At 43.4% G+C, this 7,695-nt stretch overlaps 1 long non-coding RNA gene across 1 annotated transcript; it reads left to right on the top strand.

The window, feature by feature from the left end:
• The first annotated feature begins 3,643 nt into the window (after window positions 1–3,643).
• On the top strand, window positions 3,644–4,322 carry LOC146194061 (uncharacterized). Its single transcript, XR_014706906.1, has 2 exons — window positions 3,644–3,995; window positions 4,079–4,322. It is a non-coding gene; the product is annotated as an uncharacterized LOC146194061 (long non-coding RNA).
• The last annotated feature ends 3,373 nt before the right edge of the window (window positions 4,323–7,695 follow it).

Raw genomic sequence — 7,695 nt, 5'->3', positions numbered from 1 at the left:
GAGCGCCAAATAAAGAGCAATTGTGGCAGTAAGTGCTTGTCTTGTCCCTCGTATTCTTGTTGCGTTACAGAACACTGCCAACTGGTGGACGCTGTCTCCTTGTCACGTGTGGGTTCACTTGCGTCTAATTTAATGATAGACCTCTGTTCTTGCTTTCAGTAATGAAGTCTGGAAGCAAAGATCTTATATTTTGTTCCTTTTTGTACCAGTTTGTATTCCTAATGTTATGTATGTCAGTTCACTTGGATCTAATTCAATGTTTAGACTGCTATTGCTTTCAGCAAGGAAGTCTAGAAGCTAAGTTCTTCTAGTTTTTTTTTTGTGCAAATTAGTATTCTGAGAACAGATGTTACGTGCAGTGCATTGCAGGCATTTGCTTGGCAAATGTTTTTTGATTGCTATGTGAATTATTTTGAGCCTTTTTCTAAATGTTACTTTTTTGGGTAACCGTTGCAATAATATAGTAGCTGAGCTCAAAGTGCAGCTCCAATTTTAGCTTTGGTACTTTGAAATAAAGCACAGTTTGAGTACTTGCTTGACCAAAATATGTAGCAATTCTGCATATGCTTCTGCACCCAGCTTTTGGCGTGATTCAATAAATTCCTTGTTTTACTTTAAAACATTTCCTGCGTCAGGTACTATCATTTCTAAAGTGAAATGAAGTGTCAATTTGGCTCTATGTTCCTTGGGGCCCAGGAACTGAAAGCTGCTGAATCAGCAGGAAGCAATTTCAAAATAGGATCCCTCATTGCAGTTACATCTTGTGCTCCTATCTAGGAAGTCAGTTTTCATGTCCTGATGCAGCCTGTAGTGCAGAAGTGTATACAGTTGGCTTCCTGATCAAGAAAGCCGATTTGTGAGTGTCAACACTATTTACATTCTGCTGGCTCGGTTTGTGCTTTCAATGTCACGAGCGCTGTTTGCAAAAGGCATAAGTGGAAACAAGCCATACCTGCTGCACGTATTTGCAAGGTGGTAGGAATTGCATGTTACTGCTCTTTTAAGAGCACCCCTGTCATCTAGCAAATCAGAGAAACAGAACCAGGAAGTCGCAAAACATTGTCTACGTGTAGAAACAAGCTGTCGCAAGCTTAAAAGCCAATCATGTCACTGATACATGCCACGCCACTCCAAAATATTGTCTGGATCTAGACATGACCTGCATACATACCATTGGCCTTTTGGTTTGAGAGAGCTTGCTTCAGTGTATAGACAGTTTTGCATCCTGTCTGGTTCTCAATGTTTTGTTGGATGCCAAGGGCGCTTTTAGTAAAGCAGTAACTGCAATGCCTATGTTTGCAGTGCATGCAGCAGGCATGACATGCTTCTGCTTTCACTGTTTGCAGAGAGTGTCTGTGGCATTGAGCAAAGCATGAGCTGAACCAGTAGGATGTGAATCAGGTTTACACTCCAAAATGAGCTTTCTTGATTAGGAGGTCAAAGATATGCTGCACTACAGGCTGCATCAGTACTTGGGTCAAGTGTCCTGCGGACGTCCACCGATCATAAAGGTTGGTCCGCGGGACAGTGCTTGGACGTCCAGCATGCGACGATCAACTTCTCACATCCACTGGACGTCCCTCGATGGAACAGAATTTTCCGGTGGACGTCCTGTGGCTGTTTTAAAAATGCACGTCCGTTTCTGGACAATTCACGGACGTCCGAGCGTCCGGGTTTTGATGTCCACTGGATTTTCCACGGACCGCCATTTTCTTTGCACCGGACGTCCTTCGGACGACCGCCGCATGTCTACCGGACTTTCGGCGGACCTTTGGAGACGTCCGACGGACGTTGAGTATCCGTTGTCGGACATCCGCTGGATGCTCAACGGATTTCTTTGGTCCAATGGGTTGTCGTGCAGTTGCCTTCGTTTAGGGAGAGGCTTCAGAGATGAACATTCCTTTACTGGTGAACTTTGTACATGCAAGCCAGAACTCTCTGGCACAGAACTGGCCAGCCTTCTGAAAGCACAGTAAAAAAATAATTCGTTTCGGAGAGAACTTCCTCGTTATGACAATGATAAAAAATTGAAGTGCACTTTTCCCAACCTTCCACAATTTTTCTATGCATTTCTGAAGGCCCTGGTGGAACTGCTGGCTCAGACACTGCAGCCCTAGAGGTTTCTGTTGAGTCTTAATGGTCATGGAATGTTGACGCGGTCGATGCCTTCGCATCAAGCTCTGTTCGTTGAAACTTTTCAGGACGCGTCATGGAATCGAAGACCAATGTAGCTGGTGTCAAACAGATAAAAGTTGGACCCACATATATGCTGTGACATATAAGCGGCACTTTACAGAAAAAAAAAAAAAACATTTTCTCATGTCCTGCAAATTTTTGCCGCTGATGAATATATGCATAATACTGCTTTTACAACATATATATTGTAACAGCAAATTCAATTAACATCATTAAGCTGCCGTCAACACCATTTTTAATATTTTCTTCCCGCGCGCTTCAACAAAGAAATACTGAGTACTTCCGAAATACCGCGAAATACCGAGTGCATATGCATACGCGCACACGCACACGCATACACACACACACACACACACACACACACACACACACACACACACACACACACACACACACACACACACACACACACACACACACACACACACACACACACACACACATAGGGCTCCTGATATCATTCTTGAATCTATATGCATGTGCATGCAGATTTGTATATGTAGTTACAGGCGGTTACAGAAAGGCTAAATTACTAACGCTAGTTGAATGAAAAAAAAAAAAAAAAGAAAATCAGCTAGGTATAACCATCATCAATTTCAAATCTTGCACATACCGAGTTGTCATTCTTCCAGTATTCTTCGCCGAGGATGCAGATTTTTACAACTTCTTTCTCTACCCGGAAAGGCACGCGTCCATAAGAATTTTTCCGTCATATGATGAATCATGGAGAACATGTAAAGAGGTACGCATTTATCTGGTTCGTATAAATGACTCACATACACACACATGCACACACTCTCTCTCTCTTTCGCGCGCACGCAAATAAATTTTGCGCAATCCTTGCTACAATCGAAAAGCGAAATTATTGCTCTTATGTACAGTATAAAGTTCACATTACAGCATTGCACAGTTCGCCTTAATGCTGTCGTGCTGCAGCTAAACGGCGCAAGAAAAATCGAGTAATGCTTGCATGCGTATACACATACATATATTACTGGCTAGAAGCGCCGTCACTGTGAAAAGAACTTACCTTTGGGTGACGAATCGAACTCTCGTGAAGTCCGCACAGCTATACTTTACGTTGTCAGCCGAGATCTCTCCGACTTTTTACAATCTTCTTCGCATTTCAGGTATCAATGTCAGTAGCCTCCCTCCTCATGTATGTCGCTGAGGTAGCGTCACAAAATGAGTTCCTGACGTTCAGGAGCGTCACTCGTGGTCGCGAGGAAACAGTGGAATGGATAGAGAAGATCGAGAAGCGCGCACGCGGATCGACGGCCGGAAGGAAGGCGCAGGAGCGCGCTTTTTTATGGTATGTATTTCTTGCCGACGCCATGACGTCACTGATCACGTGAAAAGCGGAGGCCCCGCCCCTAGACCGATTTGGTGTGAATGTAGCATCACCCCTATGCAAGCCAGCCAGAAGCGTTTAGGGGTAGATCGGCTGGAAACGCTGATTGGTGGACACGCCGCGGCCTGGCGTGACGTTTTTTGCGTCGGGCTCAATGCTTAACCGGACGTGACGTAGTCAAAAACTGGGTTTGCTTGTTTTTTTTCGTCCCTAGACGCTCTAGGGAATCGCTAGGAGCCCCCGCTCTGGCAACGCGCGCGATTCCGGCATTCGGTTCGTGGATCTCGCTGCTGCATGACACCGGCGCGTTCGGTCACCGAAGTGCTCGACGATGGCGGGCCTGCGCGTTTACCTCAATGCGCTTTCGGCACGCCGATCCGTGCTGTACGTTGGGCGGAATGACGTTGATAATGGCGACGACCTGCGGGAGATCGCAAGCACCGTCAAGGTAAGTATAAATTGCGCAAAATTGTCTCTCATTTTGCTTATTTATAAGTGCTGTGTCACTTGTCTCTCTCCACGTGCTTCCAGGACCTCGTGCAGCAGCAGCTCGTGGCATGGACGCTCCTCGTGTTCAAAAAAAAAAAAAAAAAATCGGCCACGGCTATGGAGACCTCCACGAAAACATCCGCCGTCGGCAACTAAGCGCTGCCTGACTGCTATGCTGAGGCGCACGTCTGCCGTGCGCATTCTCAACCCTGATTGAGGTACAAGAACGCAGATTTCTTTGTCGAAGGTTTTGTAATATGTTGCGCATTCATCAAATCGCTATGTTCATAATGCAACTTTTTCTACTCTTTTACAACACCGCTTCCTGTATGCTGCGAAGAGGCCGAGGATTTTCTTTGTACGCAGCAGCCCATGTCAGGGATCGCGGCATCGATCAGCTCTCCAAGATCATCGCCGCAACCCTCGTAAATGTCTACAGTAGAAGCATCGCGACAGCATCCAGGGCAGCATATAACCATGGCACTGTGTACGACGTAGTGCACCGCTGTTGACGGTGCACGGCAAAGGGCCACGGACGAGTGCAGGGCGTTGTGTTCGCCACGCCGTCACGTCGCTGCGCATCCAAACGGCCCTTTTCAGGGCCGCCCCAATGTTTCCTGGCAGACCGCAGACCTGCACCTCCCGTACTCCTCTTCCCTCTCTACGTTGCACGTGGCTTCGTATCAATTCGTCGCGGCCACCAAAATAACTTGCGCGCTAGGCCTCTTTACCAGGCTATACGTAAATACACGCATTCTTAATCGTGTCAAATTTGATTTAATAAAGTGCTACAGTGCTTATTACCTGCTTCCCTCACGCATTCTTCCGAGTCTTCGTGCAGCAGCTGCAGAACACGTGGCAAGCGTCACTCTACTGCCGCGACGAACGCTAAGCCCACACAACAGGCTTAACAGCTAGAGTATTCTGCGGCTTTGTTCAGCGATGTTAATGGAAGTATCGACATTTTATATAACAACTGCATAATCGTCTTGAATATTGCTTCATAAAGTACTGTACTGCTTAATTCTCACTTACCTCGTGCATTCCACAGCTGCTGCAGCTAGCACTTGGCCAGCGTCGTTCTCTCCAGTGCTGCAGAGACGACAAACTAGGCCTCGCGATAGGCTACAATATACACCGCGGCTTTGTGCCGCTGTGTATTTTTTTTTTTTATAAATGCATCACATTTCGAAGGTTATAGTCGCCATCCAAGGATCACTTAACTCGAGAGCACGGGAAAAGGCAGAAGTGTACGCACCTGGATTCGATGCCATGTACAACGCCGTTTTTTTTTTTTTTTTTCACGAAAGCATCCTACGCGCTAGGCGTCCTAGACAAGGTTCAAGTGCAGTGTGCCTTTGTATAGTAACCATGTATGGGGTGAGCAGTTGCCATGTTTTCAGTTCACTTTTGTTGGCTGTTTCTTAAATAAAAATGGTCTCTGTGTCTGTCACTGTGTCTAAAGAGCTGCTCTAGCCGAACCACGTACGTAGCGATGGATTGCACCGCGGCAGTATGGCTTTGTTCCAAGTTTAACTAAACAGTTGATCCCAAATCAAAATCGGAAATGACCATTTCCAACTGGATATTGGCCCCCAGTCAACAATTTGGAGTCCAATTCAATGGCAACAGTTCAGCTCTGTGCCAACATTTCGTACAATTAAGGGAGTCGAAATTATGGAAATGGCATGCATTTGTGAACATCAAACATGCTTCACATCCAATTAACATGTCATGCAATGCTAATATAAAAGCTCAATATTCTATCGGGGAACTCTATGAAATCTGCTAGAGCATGGAGCACACGTTCGTAGAGATATTTTTTTTAATTACCAGCACTCGCAAAGGTATTGGAAATAATTGAATCAAGTCCCATTCAAGGAATCAGATGAACAGTAACAAATCATCCTTTATATATTTTGTTTAGTACCTCAATGAAGAGTATTAGGCACACTTTTGCTGAATTTGTACATAAATGACATAATTCATATTGACAACAGTGCTCAGCTCATCATGTATGCTGATAATAGTGTGTTTATTACTGGCTTTGATCTCAATGAGACTGTTTTACATTGAAATTATTTACTTGAAAAATCGTTTGCCTGGTCCAATTTCATGAAGAAATAAACACAGAAAAACTATTTTATTTTGAGTATGAAATAAGAAAATGATGTAAGAGATGGCTACCGATCTATAATAAAAATATTGACCTTGTAGAAACTCGCATAAGTCTTGTGTGATTTTTTTTCATTTGAGATAGGAAATTCATATAAAGAACACTGCAAAAAAAAAAAAAAAAAGATTTCTTCAATGAGTGAGCTTTACCTTGATGTGGTACTGTCCTTGCCTTTAATTATGCAAGTCCCCACAGATAAGGTATTGCAGTTTTATGTGGGCAAGCACCACAAGAGCATATATCAATAAAATGATAATTCTCAGTAAATTAAATGTGTGTTTCTTACATAACAGATATTGACTGCCGGTTTACGACATGACACCTCCGTGCAGAATACAGTATAACTATGAATGCCACTTGTTGCATGTTTCCTATTTTTCTTGGCGGGACAATAAAAGCTTTCTTTGCTCGATGGCACTGCTGCAATTTAGAGCCACTCCGTTTTTAACTCAAAACTCCAACCTCTGGTTTCTCCCGCACTTTCACACTTGGTGCAACCTGCAATCAATAAAACACAATCTAATGGTCTCACTGAATGAACTTAAACAGGTATTCCTGAATTTGTGAAAACAGCTATAAATACACTTTTTAGGGTTGTAAAATCAGAAATGTTGCAAAGTTAAAGAGCACTGCAGAATCTGCATTGGAGAAATGCAAAAGAACGGATGCTACTGCAACATTACATCACCCTCCGTCGATTGACACCACTCATTAACCTCCACCACTTCTCAATTACTCACAACTGCTGCGGACATGATTTTGCAGACACATTCTGCGGACGTGGTCTGCGGACAGAAATCTGTGAAATCTGTGCGTTTGCCAGCGCTGTGTTAATGTATTTTATGTTATCACTTATACTACTTGAGAATTCATTTAGTGTTCTATCAGTGTGTTGTGTTACCTTGCTAACAAGTTTCCTTATATCTTCTTTGCATGTGTTATTGTATGTAGTTGTATCCCCCCTACAATAATGCCTCATGGGCGCTGTAGGTACTTACAATAAATAAACATAGCGAAGTAATACTTTAGCATTAATAGATCTTCTAGACATAGGGTCTCTAATTCTTGCACTTTTTTTTAAATAATGTGTAAATTTTTTTATGCTACTCTGCAGCTGCTCCTTTGTAAATGGGTCCAGGACCTAAGTGCATGAGTTGCTCTCTGAAACATTTAATTTAGCTCTCGAGACTATCTAATATGCTCGAATTGAAATCATTGACTCCAGATTGGACATTGAAATTAGTTGCAAAATTTTTAACTGCAAAGCCTATTGAAATCTAATATGTTTGGGTGTATCTTTACTAGGGAGCAAAATGCACCAGCTTCCTTTAACATCTTAGCCAGCGCACACACAATGCATCATTGAAATGTAGTTTGAATTCCAGTTTCACCATGCATAACAATTGTCCATTCAGTTTAGATGTTCATTAGGAATATCAATTCTAATCCGTAAGATGACCATAACTTAGCAGCCCATAATAAA

Source organism: Amblyomma maculatum, chromosome 4 (genome assembly GCF_055883805.1).
Source record: "Amblyomma maculatum isolate TAMU_Amacu chromosome 4, ASM5588380v1, whole genome shotgun sequence".
In the NCBI taxonomy this organism is placed as follows: domain Eukaryota; kingdom Metazoa; phylum Arthropoda; class Arachnida; order Ixodida; family Ixodidae; genus Amblyomma; species Amblyomma maculatum.
The sequence above is the reverse complement of the archived record's forward strand: the minus strand, read 5'-3'. Positions and strand labels throughout refer to the sequence as shown.